Raw genomic sequence first — 15384 nt, 5'->3', positions numbered from 1 at the left:
GGGGGATATTTATTAACATTTTTCTTTAATAATTCTTCCTATGATAGGTAATTTAAATTAATGGTTATTTTAATTTATCTAATGACAGCGTTTATTTTCATAATCACTATTTCAAAATTATAAATACTCATTGTGACGACTTAGACTTATTTGCCGATAAAATCTCTGTTTTCTGTAAAAATGGCTATAAATATCTTTGTACGTTATAAATTAACTTTATTGTATAATTTAATTCTGACATTAGTTATATTTTATTTTTCTAATTTTGACTTTTTTTTTGTTTCGACTTCTTATATACTGACACTAATGTATTTTTATAAACACAATTCTGAATTTTAACTAGATATTGTATTTTGACATTGTTGTAGGTATATTGTAATTTCTACAAATGAATTTCTTAACCAAATTATTGATATTTATTTCTTTTAATATTATCCACTGATAGTATTGTATTTTTATTGACATTGTAAATTTTAATTATTGTATTTTGATAAGATTGTATATTTCTAATTCTACATTTACCATTATTTTCTTCATTTGTCATACTTTTTTTATTGACTTGTGTCTGGAGCAAAGCTCTGTAAACTTGTATGTGTGAAATAAATAAAAATAAAATAAAAAATAACGCAATTTTTTTACTGTCGAACAAATATTTCTATACACATTTACGTCTATATATTTTAATTTGAGCCTTAGTCTTAATTTCAACTTAAATTTAAATTTTACTTAAATACAAATATGACAATCCAAGCAGTGAAGCACTAACATAAAACTCCACAAATTACGAACATAAAATTTCAAACTTTAAAACCAATAACGTCCGGATCATCCGTAACAAAAACTCTAACGGCATCAAGAGCGAGTGAAACACACGAAACGCCACTCGAAAGCAAACCTGCCATTCGTCAAGAGGACACATTTCCTTTGAACACGTAAATATTTCCCCAGTCCCGACACGTCTTTATAATAAAAATATCAGCTGAAACGTCCTTGACAAAAAATAACGTAACATTAGGTACGATAACTTCCCAACTGCGCACTATTGTACAGACAGACGAAATAAAATTTGCACGTTTTACTGAATTGACATATTCATGGATCATTTGATCGTAAATGGATACTCAAATGTTTAGTACCTGTCTGAACAAAAAAATAAAACTGTGACGAGGTATATATATTCATGAAATGTAATATTTAGAAAAGATTAATCTAGAAATATATTGTTTTACTAGCTGACCCGGCAACGTTGTATTACCGCTAAGCGCTATTAAAAAATTGGGGTTGATCGTAGAGGGTTGAAAATTTAGGGTTGCATGTATTTTTTAATGTTGTATCATAAAAAAATAAAAAATAAATAATATATCTAAAAATTAAAAAAAAAATGGGGTGGACTATCCTTAACATTTAGGGGTATGAAAAATAGATGTTGTTCGATTCTCAGATCTACCCGATATGCACACAAAATTTCATAAGAATCGGTCAAGCCGTTTCGGAAAAGTTTAACTACAAACACCGCGACACGAGAATTTTATATGTTAGATTGATACAAAATGTTTGGACAAATTTTTTGTTTGTATATTGCAAAACAGAATTAAAGGAAATTTGACGATTATTATCATTATATATATAACACAGCATCACCATCACATCATCACAGCAGCCTTTCGCAGTCCACTACTGGATATAGGCCTCCACAAGTTCACGCCAAAAATTGCGTTAACTCATGTGTTTTGTCCATAGTCACCACACTGGGCTAACACAGCATACTGTTACTAAAAAACTAGGACTTGTACAGAATGACTAGAGATATCAAAATGCAGCAACTTCGTTACAAGAGCATAAAACTGTAACAATAACATCACATCCACTCATAGGCAATGAAAGAATTGTCAAGCGAACGTCAAAATGAATTAAATCTAAATTTAAGCTTTTAATGATAAAAGCAGAAACAAAAAACAAATCTTTACCTGTTCAGACTACCCATCGCATCGCATTTACATTAAGCACACATAGTATTGTTACTGACGTTACACAAAATGAGCACAATAAATATGGACGGCGCGAAATAGGCGCAGGTGTGAACGAACGTCAGTAGAGAGACGAGTACGTGAAAAACTCATTCGTGAACAACAAAAGAATGAGATATCTCGGGGTGGCCAGGTGGCGCGTTGAGATAGTGCTGACGTCACGTTCCGCGATTTAGATGTGACCCGATTCTGCATTATTTATTGAGCGAAATCAGGACCGTTACACCCGTACAAAATAAAACGTAATTAAAATGACGATGACACGATGAAAAAAGAATTTTACGTGCTCACCAAGGCTAAAATCACTTCATAGAATTGTGAAGAATTTTATTTATCTCGATGATTTTTCCGAGAATTTTCCACAAATTTTTCGAAAACAGTACATAAAACTATGTCATCATTTGAAGACAACGTAAAATAAATTTATACAGTAACTCGCGGAACTCCAGCAAATTGTTAATGCATGCGAACACCATTTTGGTGACGACACCTGAATTTAATACTTTCAATAAACAGTCCTAAGTATTAGCAGTAAGTTTTCATTTGTAAATTCATTATTTGTTTTTTATTTCTTTCCAACTACTCAATTACTTTTATTTGCTTCTTTTCTACCCTATCTTCTTTTCTACCCTATCTTTCTTTCTGTGAAAGATTTTTTTCTTTCATAGTAATCGTATCAAGGATCCCATTTACGAGACTTATTTGTACTACGTGTGACCTTTAGAATGTAATTGTATAATAATACTCGATTTTGTCACAATAAATTCAAGAAATTCCAAGTAACAAATATATTTCAAAACAGCAAACAATTTAACTTTTCAATAGAATTAAAGTTTTGATATTTCAACGGAGAACAGTTCGCTCGGCACATGCTTTGCGGTGTAAGCGATTGCTACGAGCTCAGTTACGCATGCTCGGCGCGATATTGAAATAAGTTTTAATGACTGCAACCATTTGCGAACTTATTCTATGCTCCGTGTTGTCGTTTAGACGCGGATAGCGATTCTCGACAAGTTATTCTAATGTTTTCGTAGCGTTACGACTAAGTCGGGGCGTATAGTAAAGTTTGCTATTCATTCAGCAGCTTTATGAATACCGTCGGATAATTTATAAACTAATGTAAAGTGGGTTTAGTTTTTGGGCAACTACTTTATGAGTGGCCGTTTAGCAACTTTCGTTCATGTTCAGGCTATGTGCCTCTGGCACTTATAAACTGTAATAGTTTTCAAATTAATCGTACATAATTGGTAAAATACCAAAGAAATGGGTATTTAAGGTATTTTTCATTTTCGTTTTTGAGTTAATCGTTGAAACCAACTGATTTGAAAGGAGTATGACAGTTAACTACAAACGAAATTTATAGCTTACTGTGATTATATTGTAATAAAATACAACCATACCTATTACGGTTGCGAATCAATGCTGTTGTAAATGCGTCATGCCGTTGTCCCTTTAAATTACCAATTAAACTTATTTCAGAGCCACTGCCAATTAAGGATTCACCACAATATTTTCGATTCCTACGATATTCATATAACAATTTGAAATTAATTGACAATTTTAAAAAGTACATCAAAATTTAATAATCTTACCAGATCTTTTATTATTATTGCACTAAATTTTTAATGTCACGTTATTAAACGAAGAATAAAAACAGTATAAATCTACAACTAACTCAATACAGGAACATTTCGGAATATTCGAACTTATTATCACCAAGTTATACATACCCTCAGAGGACTTCGCTCGAACTGGCCGAGAGTTTTATCGGACGAATGTGAGCCGTAAACGTTCACATGGTAATGCGACCGCGCCATAAAAACTTTTCATAGAAAAACTTAGGGGCCTCAAGTAACGCTATCGAGACGACGGTTTGATGGCTACTCGTGACCCTATTGAAGTTTAATGGAATCTCATATCAATTTACTGTTTCCTGCATCTTATAGTTTGCTGGTATTTATAAATCTGATAGGGCAAACTTTTGAAAAGCTATTAACTTACATTACTGATCGTCTATATACAAATTCATTAAAATTCCCAAAAATCTAGATCAATCCAAATAATGAAGAAGTAATTAAGAACAATAACATGAACTTATTTTTTTTTTTTTACTTTTTTTAAAGATAATGGTTGTAAAGGCATTATTTCCAATTATAATGAATTATAATATCCACAGCAAAAGCAGCACCGAGCTAATCCGATCAGCTTAAATCTACCAGCACGTCAACTAATGTCGAGCCATTATCGGTCGGCTATATAATTTGCATGACTAAAGAGATCCAAATTTGGCGGTCGAGTTGGTTCGCGCGCGGAGCACCGTCGAAGCGTTTAGCAATCAATGATAGGACCCGTATAGGCCGTAGAGATTATCTTAATGGTGTCGACGTTGAACACGAATTATGTATTCGTAGCGCACAATCGTGCTAAATGAGAAGCCAATCAACGGCATTGAGGGTTGACGCTTTATTGAAATACCACAATGTCCGGTGGCTTAATGTGATTTTTTTTTTAATAATTCAATAATTTTTAAAAGTAGTTCCATGTAGGAGAAGGATCAGAGCTTAATCCGCCAACCCGCATTAGAGCAGCGTGGTGGATTAAGCTCTGATCCTTCTACATGGGGAAAGAGGCCAGTAGTGGGATATTACAGGCTGAAGCGTAATAAATTTTAAGCTTACGTATTTTATGTTTTAGCTTTCGTCGTCTACTTCAACGGTGTACAAAATGAAAAGAAATGTCCTAATGTTGACCTAATTTCAAATAATTATTTATTATTGTGTTTGCTCGCAAACGAAAAAAAAACGACTTCAATTGCATCGGCCAGTAACAAAAAGTAGGTAGACAAAAAATCGTTAAGTAAATACGCATTATCAGATGACTTAAAAATTATTTGACAAATCTCACTTAAATTTAAAAGGGACCATGTGACAAGCACCAGCTTTCGATTCATAAAAGAATCATCAAAATCGGTCTTCTCAGCAAAAAAAATCTGACTAACGTAAAAAAAGTACAATTTACTAACAAAACTTCAGTTTAATGTAATATAAAACTGCTAAAAATCGATTATGATTCGAAATACATGTACTGCGTCCACTCTTAAGCAGCCCTATGCCATAACCATTCAGACGGCAATCGGCAACTATTAACTCGACAACAAACCCAATGGATTTTCATAAACACTTTCGTAACGATTACAACCATTTTGAATGCATACAGTATTTGGGATTTAATTAAAAAATCGATTTTTATATTACTTAAACATGAAAACAATATTTTGAGTTATCCTCAATATTTGTGAGTATCATCACACTGCTAGTAATAGGTCTCTTCCTCCATGTAGGAGAAGTATGGGAGCTTAATTCACCATGCTGCAACTATGTAGTAACAATCGCTATCAGCTATTTTTGATGACAACCGGGACCGACAGCTTAACGTGCTCTTCGAGGTACGGTGGGGAGACCCACATGGGCTGACATCCAAACCGGAAAGAAATATTTTTACAAATCCAAATATTCATCCCGAGTTGGAATCGAAACCGCATTTCGCAGAGCGGTTATTTTTTTTATATTTAAATATACAAAATAGGTTGACGAATACACATAATATGTAATAAGAACTTTTGGGCACATACGTTACGAATATATCTTTAACTTTATCTGTTAAATATCGTTATGTGAAAAAGGCCCTCGGACTTTTAAATATTTAAAAGTTAATAAACAATAATAGTAAAAAGAAATCATAGATACTCGTACTAAATAGCGTTTCGACATTAATTCCTTTACCATTTTAAGAAACATAGAACGAAATAAAACTGAAAAGAATTACCGCTTATAGTCCAAAAAGAAAATACATTTATTATTTATTACGTAGGGACAAAACGAGGCTTCGTGTATTCTGAGGACGATTCGACGCAACGAGATAACTTACTTGTTTAGTTTTTATCTAGGCGTGCCGTTTTGTGATCACATTCTTAGCTTATTTCTGAAGATCGTATTCCCCGAGGCGGCATCCGAGTTAGACTGCTTCTCCTAATTTACTTGACTAGACTTTTGCAATGTAAGACGAAACTTATATTTAGTGTATTATTACTTTTTAGATTATTTGGCAATTACTAAAACTGCTTTATAGTATTTGCCTTTTTCGATAAAGATAACTTTAGTTGTTGCTAAAGCAGTTGCACTGCTATTTTAAGATCTACCTTAAACTGGTTACAAAACTACAATTATTTATTTATTTTTGAATATAATTACGCTTAAGTACTTAAAACTTCGTATAGTGAACCTCAATATCCCAGTAAATAGGACCCGTGAATGAACAAGGCGACCGCGATATAAATATCTATGGACATTTATATGAACATATATATATATATATACATATATATACATATATATATATATATATATATACATATATATATATATATACATATATATATATATATATATATATATATATATATATATACTATAAATATTTTTCAGTGTCACAATCGTATCTAAAAACATTTGTATTGGCCATACAGATAGTTTTCGTGTTCTGGGTGTTTATGCGTGGGTTTTGTGTGGGTCTCTCCACCGTGCCTCGGAGAGCACGTTAAGTCGTCGGTCCCGATTGTTATCATGTACGATCGTTACTAATAGTAGGGAATATATCTGCCAACCCGCATTGGAGCAACGTGGTGGATTAAGCTCTGATCCTTCTCCTCCATGAGGAAAGAAGCCTATGCCCAGCAGTGGGATATTACAAGCTGAAGCGTATCGTGCTTAAATTTCCTTTATGTATCGTTAACCACGCTATGGCAGATAGTAATAAGGGCTTAAACTCTCTCTCTTTCTACTATAGATTAAAAAAGGTTTTTGACAGAACACGTCTACGATTATAGCTAAGAGGAGTACTCCTGTATTAAAAAAAAACAAATATCCTTTAAAATTTTGCACTTTTAACATCTTTTGTCAATTTATTTCTATAGAGAGAAAACGTGTAACAAATAACTGCACTATATAGGCTTACAAAAGTTTGAAAAAAAAAATCACGTGAAAATTTTAGAAAAACGATTTTTTAATTGGATTGAACCCACGCAGCGCGGCAGCGCAGGCGTGAATTTTAGGAAAAATGGGCAAGTGCGAATTTGTTTCGCGTTTTAAAGGACGATATAAATACATATTCACAACAATATTAGAACTACTTGTCGTACAAATAAACAAACGGTAAATATGTAATATTAAAATAAGAACTAATTATAGTAGTTAAATTATAATAAATTATTACCATTAGATAATATTAAAATTAAAAGCGATTACAAAATAAAAACTTCATATTTGAACGGGCAGTCAAACAGGTTATCTGACAGAACTGAATCCAAAGTGGAGGTAAAATAGGTATTCAATGGTTATTAGCGGCCATAGATATCGCCAATGTTAGAGTATTGTCACACAAAATGTTATTCTTTATACTACGAAACCCCAAAATAGTGTGACCTGCCGTCATGTTTGCACAGAAATTGGTTTTTTAAATATATTTGTTGTTGTGGAAAGACAAAGGCTTTATTTTGCTATTTTTGCTAAAAACACTTTTAAATATTATGTTTCCACTAAAAAAAAAATAGTTCAATATTATTCAGTAAATATTATAATAAATTTTGTTTAATCTTAATTTATGATCACTGATAAAAATTCATCATTATATTGAAAAAGAATGTATACTAATAGCGAAGTCAAGGCAATTTTTTAAACCTGTTTTTGCGTGATTAAGCTAACTTAACCTAACCTTCGACTGCTGTCGGTGTCGTTTAGACCCCCGTGCGTCTTATTTTGCGATTTTAATTACTAATATAATGCGAATTTTATAGATACAAACATTGTGCGCAGCTGCGAATTTAACACCTTACTCCACAGCGCATAACAGTTGCCAGACGTTTGAAAACTATACTACATACATATTCGGGTAGTATGCAAAATAAAAACAATAGTTTTTAACAAACGGTATTCTACTAATTCTATCTTTTAGTGATATTTGCGACATTTTAGTCATTAAGTGAAGTAAAAGTTCGGTACGCCTGCTTGACTTGAGGAGTAAGCTGGTGAATGCATGACGAGAATTTGTTACAAAAAGTGTGATCGGCCAAACCCAACGGAAGTAGAGAGGGAGATTTTTGGAGCTAAAGAAGTTTTACTTTAGTCGTGTGGTCCTCCTTACATACTTGAATAATATTAGTACATTTCACGGATATTAAGTACTAAAAAGTACAGTTTCACACATATAAAAATACTCAAACATCATTATTCGAGGTCATTAAGGGACTGAATATTCCTTTCCTAATAGGACCGTGGTTTCATTAAAACTTACATAATATGCCCAGTGCGCGTGAATAATTAGAACACTTCTTTGGAATACGAATGAGGAGGAATAGACGAAAACAGCAGTTTCAAATTAAATCTCATGATATGTGTTATGTAATTATCTAAATTTAGATCAACGGTAATATTATAGTAATTAAGAGTATGCTTGTCAGTTTGTGTTGACGCGGGGTTTTCTCGAACACATCATCCGCGTTGTCTTGGACTTGTATGATGCTTAGTTTTTTTTTTTTTTTTTTTTATTTTTTTATAATGAGAATGGGGGCAAACGAGCATACGAAGCCATCTGATGTTAAACAGCTACCGTCGCCCATGGACATCTGCAACATAAGAGGAGTTGCAGGTGCGTTGCCGGCCTTTAGGAAAAAGATGCTTATACACTCGACGCTTGAAAACCCCCAAATTATAGCGCTCAGGGAAAATCTCAGGAGGAAGGTCATTCCACAGTTTGCAGGTGCGCGGAAAGAATGCGCGTGAAGCTCGCACATTGGACGCAAACCATGCACCCAAATGGTGTGGATGGAACTTAGTCCTTCGGCGAAGGGTACGGTGGTAAAATCGTGACGGCGGTACCATATCAAAAAGTTCGTCAGAACACTCACCGTTGTACAGACGATAAAAAACACACAGAGAGCCAACGTCTCTCCTTATGCTTAGAGGTTCTAAATCGTCCGTGAGTTTGGGATCGTCGACAATGCGAATTGCCCGGCGTTGGATGGAGTCAAATGGGTGAAGTTGGTATTGAGGGGCACCTGCCCAAGGGTGCGAGCAATACTCCACATGGGGACGGACCTGAGCTTTATAGAGCAGTAATCGATGTCCCCGTTAGATGCTTAGTTATTATTCAATAAGTTTTTAGGATTATTGCAAACATCACGTACGCCCGGACATGATGCTGTTTGGGCGATTTATTATTTCCCCCTTGTCATCACGTATTATATTACAAATGAAATTAATGAAATACTGTAGTTTGTATCATATTCTAATATATAAAATTCTCGTGTCGCGGTGTTTGTAGTTAAACTCCTCCGAAACAGCTTGAGCAATTCTCATGAAATTTTGTGTGCATATCGCTACTATTTTTAATACCCCTAAGTTATATGTGGGGGGGGGGGGGTTAAGAGGATTATTAAATATTATGAAATTTTGTGTGCATATCGGGTAGGTCTGCGAATCGGTTAAGATCTATTTTTCATTTTCCTAAGTTATAAGGGGGAGGGTGGTTGAGAAGGTTAGTAAAATATATGGCAAAACAACGTTTGCGGGGTCAGCTAATCTATAATATATATAAAAGCGAAAGGTCACTCATTCATCACGAAATCTCCGAAACTATAACACCCACAAACTTGAAATTTGGCAGGTAGGCTCCTTATAAGACGTAGGCATCCGCTAAGAACGGATTTTACGAAACTCGAACCCTAAGAGGCTGAAACGGGGGTTGGAAGTTTGTATGAAAGTCCTATGGTTTTGAAGTAAGAGACTTAAAATTTAAAATGTAAGCTCTATAGATGGTGAAAAGGTGACCAAATAATGAATATTTAGAAGTCAACCCCTTTTTGGGTTTAAAACGGGGGATCTTAGGTTGACTCACTGATCACGAAATCTCCGAAACTATAACACCTACAAACTTGAAATTTAGCAAGGAGGTTCCTTATACAGCGTAAACTACCGTTAAGAATGAATTTTACGAAACTCGATCCCTCGGGGGGTAAAACGGGGGTTGGAAGTTTGTATGAAAGTCCTATGTTTTAGAAGTAAGAGACTTGAAATTTAAAATGTATGCTCTATAGATGATAAAAAGGTGTCCAAATAATCTATCTTTGGAAACCAACTCCCTTTTGGGGTTAAAACGGGGGATGGTAGGTTGACTCACTCATCACGAAATCTCAGAAACTATAACACTTAAAAACTTGAAATTTGGCAAGTAGGCTCCTTATAGGTCGTAGACATTTACTAAGAACGGATTTTATGAAACTCGACCCCTACGGGGGTGAAACGGGGTTTGGTAGTTTGTATGAAAGTCCTACGTTTTTGAAGTAAGAGACTTGAAATTTAAAATGTATGCTCTATAGATAGTGAAAAGGTGTTCAAATAATGTATCTTAAGAAATCAACACCCTTTTGGGGTTAAAATGGAGGATGGTAGGTTGACTCACTCATTACGAAATCTCCGAAACTATAACATATACAAACTTGAAATTTGACAGGTAGGTTTCTTATAGGACGTAGACATTTCCTAAGAACCGATTTTACGAAACTCGACCCCTAAGGGGGTGAAACGGGGGTTGGTAGTTTGAATGAAAGTCCTATGTTTTTGAAGCAAGACTTGAAATTTAAAATGTTAACTCTATAGATGGTGAAAAGGTGTCCAAATAATGTATTTTTAGAGATCAACTCCTTTTTGGGGTTAAACCGGGGGATGGTAGGTTGGCTCCCTCATAACTAAATCTCCGAAACTATAACAGATACAAACTTGAAATTTGGCAGGTAGTTTCCTTATGGGGTGTAGACATCTGCTAAGAACTGGTTTTATGAAATTCAACCCTTAAAGGGGTAAAACGGGGGTTGGAAGTTTGTATGAAAGTTCTATATTTTTAAAGTAAGAGACTTGAAATGTAAAATGTGTGCTCTATAGATGATGAGATGGTGTTCAAATAATGCATCGTAATCTATATATATATATATAAAAGAGAAAGGTCACTGACTCACTCATCACGAGAACTCAAAAACCGCTGGAGGGTTCATCCATCCAGGATGGATAAAGATGAAATTTGACAGGGAGGTAGATTATAGTTAGTAGACGTCCGCTAAGAACGGATTTTGCGATATTCCACCGCTAAGGGGCTTAATTGGGGTTGATAGTTTGTATGAAACATATAAGTTCGCCTGATAGGTTATTTATACTTCTGCCTGAAAATAAAACTAAGAATGTGGTGTATAGAGAGGTTTTATAAAAACAACTATTAAATTATACTAAATTGTGCCTTTTAAAAAGTTACTCAGTGTGATAAGCATTTCAAGTAACTGAAATAAAACAATAATTTGCGTTAAACATCTTAATAGTAATGCATATCTTTATAACCAAGCGGATTATAGGATTATAGGAGTCGCGGGCAACAGTTAGTGTATTATAAAACAAAGTCTCCAAAAGCGTATGTGATAGATTCCCTCAAAATCTACTAAACGGATTTTCATGCGGTTTAAGAGGAAGGTTTACGTAACGGCTAAGCCGATTTTGATGAGAGTTTCACTGGAAGTTTGCCGGGAAAACTTTGTGACACACTGATTTCAACGCGGGCGAAGCCGCGGGCACAGCTAGTTAATGTATATAATTATAAACCCGAAAGCATTTTGAATTGAAAAAGTAAGAGCTAAGTCAATGACTTAAAACCCTTAGCGTGTGGAGGGTTAACAATTATCTTCCACGAGACCCGATGGAATAAAAATGTATTTAATTATTATTAACTAATAATATATATAATTCGTTATTGTTATTACGATTTAAGAAACAATTAGTAATCTCATTATAATACAAACTGACGATCTACAACTAGAACGGAACTGACAACGAATCCAATTATGAAAGATAATATCGTAAACTTACAAAGTATACGAGTATAGATATATAATTGAAAGAACTGATGACAGTTAAAAATGTCACATCGACTTTAAATCAACAAGTAATACAACGTAGGTAGTCAAAAAAATAATCTAATAAATACACATTATTAGGAATAAATCAAAAAGTATTCGTCATATGCCAATCAAAATTTAAATGGGATCACATGATAAGCACCAGCTTTTGGTTCACAAAAGAATCATCAAAATCGGTAGCACAGTAAAAATTTCGAGGTAAAGCACAGTACATAAAAATACAGTCGTCACTTTTGAATCATCATGTAACAAATTACAATGATTATTATTATTATTTGTCTATAATGAATTAATTACGGCTGAAACAACCAGCGACTCGGATTGTCGATACAACATACAAATGCAGATATATATATATTTTTTAATTAACTAATTAAAACCGACACCATTTATTAAACCGACAAGTACTCAAAGCGTATGAACATACACGTGTACAAGTTAATTTTATTCATATAGGAACTTTGATGCATTCGGAAAGTCTTTATGTATAAGTAGAAGAAAAGTTGAAGACAGTACACTAATTTCGTCTGAAACTCACATGACGAGGTGGCCGAGAGGTTAAGGCGTTGGACTGCTAATCCAATGTGCTCTGCACGCGTGGGTTCGAATCCCATCCTCGTCGTAATGATTTTTATAGCTTTTCTTTTTACTTATTTTAATTATCTTTTACTTGTATTTTATAGGAATTCACAGTGTTTTCATTAAAAATTTATTTACAAAATAACCTCTAACAAGCGTGCTTTTATAGCTCTTTTTATTTCCCGTTTTAAATTCTTTCATTAGAAATTCTAATAATTTTAAATGTAAATTTTTTTAAATACAAATTCATAAAAAGTGAAACACTTCGTTATCCAATGTGTACTTTTAAGATTTCCTTCGGTCTCTGATTTGCTTGTTACTTATTTTAGCATTTCTTTTATAAATATTCATTAAAAATGTGTATTTGCATATATCTGTTTATGTATCCATTTCTACTTAGGTCAATTTCTTCCTTATAAAACTAAAAAGAATTAATTACTAATTAAATAATTAATTAAATTTAATCAAAACTACGAGTATATTGACATCAAGTGCCATTCACAATGTGTTTCAAAACCAATTTGAGCTTGAGTAAATAAATAAAAAAGGATTAAATTTACGATTGAAAGTTTTAACGAGATTTACAAATCTTGCTAAAACGCAAAAAACTTTTTTTGTTTTTATTTTTAGAGACTTATCTTTATAGATACGTCAGTACCATCGTACCCTAATTTTTACTATATCTAGTAGTAATTGAAAAAAAAATATAAACCAAGACTATAGAACAACAATAGACTTGAAATACGAGTTAAATCCAAGATGAATTCATGACAATCTGAGCGCAACCACGTCCCGACTCCACGAGGAAATGGCTTTGTTTCCTGTACAAGCCTATCCGACGGGAAATTAAATGAACAAATAATAAATAAAACTACATTTACAGTACATACTACGGAATACTGTGAAATTGTATGGTTTAATATCAGAATCGAAATGGAATAGAAAAAGTATAGTAACATCATATTTACCTAAATCAACCCAATATACACTAGGTCTATAGCCTAAAAGGCGGAAATGTATGTAAATCAAATACATAGTGATACACGGAGCAAGCGCACGAGAAAGGGGGTTGTCCGGTATGGACATTTCTAATGCCGTCAACATCTACCCGCAAATTTCAGTCTCGTGAACAACACATTCGTAGATAATGTCGAAATATCGAGCTCCGCAAAATGAAAATAAAAAACATGGTAAATATACCGTTTTAAGTAATTTTAACAAATCACACAAAAAATGAAGATTTACTTACTACATAATTACAAATTAATATTTACAAGTCACAACTTAGGAACTAAATATTTACAGATAGTTTTGGTAATTAGGTGGTATTAGTAGTAATGGAATTGTGCCAAGAATGCTGCCGATTCTCTGGGCAAAAAATGCAACAGCCCTCTTGTCACCAGTGGAGGCAATAAGGCGAGGAGATATTTCATTTAAAATATTTTTAACACTGCTACTCCAAAGTCCAAGTGTTTATAAATTGTTAAATAAAGTCTACTTATTATTATTTCTTACTTTACTTTAAATTATATTGAAATAATAATAATAATAATAATAATAATTTATTTCAGACGTAGTCCATATTTTTGTTAGTTACATTTTTTTTTTCCCTTAACTATGTTAGTTTCAATAATTGTGACAAAACAAATTATACTAAATCAAAAATCCAATTAAACAACACTAAAATTAAAATCATCACCAATTAACTAAAATTCAATTAATACCGAAATTTAAATCATCACCGAATTCAATACCAAAATTCAATCAATATTATACAATATTTAAAATTAAAAACTAAAACAAATGCTAAAATTCAACCAAAATTACAATATTTAACATTAAAAACAGAATCAATACTAAAATTAATATTAAAATTCAATGTAAATTAAAACTAAAATCGAAATTCAATCAATACTAAATTTAAATAACAATTTCAACCAAATTAAAAAAGTAAAATTCAATCAATTATAAGCTTAAAATAATGACTTACTCAATTTAATTCAAATAAAAATAAAATATAAACTTAAAATTAAAAAAATAAATAAAAGTAAAACAATTAACGGAACATATTCGAACAAAGGATCCGCATCGCAAGAAAACATGCTTAATATTCTTTTTATAAGATTTTCAGAGGTAAAGTTATGTAATTAATCTTCTAAACGAGTTTTGAACGTAATAACAATTTCTGAACTAGGCGTAAATAAATAACTTCCAGCATTCGTTAGACGCAAAACGTGCTCGATTATGTAAATTGCTCAAGGTTGTAAGAATTATGAAAGAACACCACCATAACCGGAAGGAGAATCGACAAGATATCACATAACATACACATACGGTCGTCTGTTCCTACGGTAAGCAACTTGATGATTGTGTTAAAGGTAACAACACACACATATATTAGACCCAAAACTAGGCGAGAATCAAACCCACAACCCCTGGAGCAGAAAGCAGAGACATTACTAGGTGCGCTGGGCTAGTCTAAGATAATGAGTTCTTGCGTTGGATAACTTGTAAACGATTAATAAAAGCCTCACACACGACAGCCTCCGACGATATGGAATGAAATCCTGCATGAATTGTCTGAAGACATATACAGGAAGAGCACAAATGTACAACGACAACAAATAAATAAACGCCTCACGCTCAACGGCCCCCACTAGGGCACACACAATACACAAGCACAGATCCCCAAACCACAGTAAACGTGTGTATGGCCAATACACTTTGTGCGGGAATCGAAACCGTGACCGCCAGCGCAACAGTCTC

At 33.3% G+C, this 15384-nt stretch overlaps 1 protein-coding gene and 1 non-coding gene across 2 annotated transcripts in view; one reads left to right on the top strand and one right to left on the bottom strand.

Annotated features, from left to right (window-relative positions):
- The window catches only part of LOC123658857 (furin-like protease 2), a 92871-nt gene that overhangs the window by 59685 nt on the left and 17802 nt on the right, over positions 1-15384 (bottom strand). The gene's annotated exons all lie outside the window — the stretch shown is intronic.
- Trnas-gcu lies at positions 12580-12661 on the top strand. The gene has a single exon. It is a non-coding gene; the product is annotated as a tRNA-Ser (tRNA).

The sequence above is a fragment of the Melitaea cinxia genome, chromosome 13, assembly GCF_905220565.1.
Source record: "Melitaea cinxia chromosome 13, ilMelCinx1.1, whole genome shotgun sequence".
Classification (NCBI taxonomy): Eukaryota; Metazoa; Arthropoda; class Insecta; order Lepidoptera; family Nymphalidae; genus Melitaea; species Melitaea cinxia.
The sequence above is the reverse complement of the archived record's forward strand: the minus strand, read 5'-3'. Positions and strand labels throughout refer to the sequence as shown.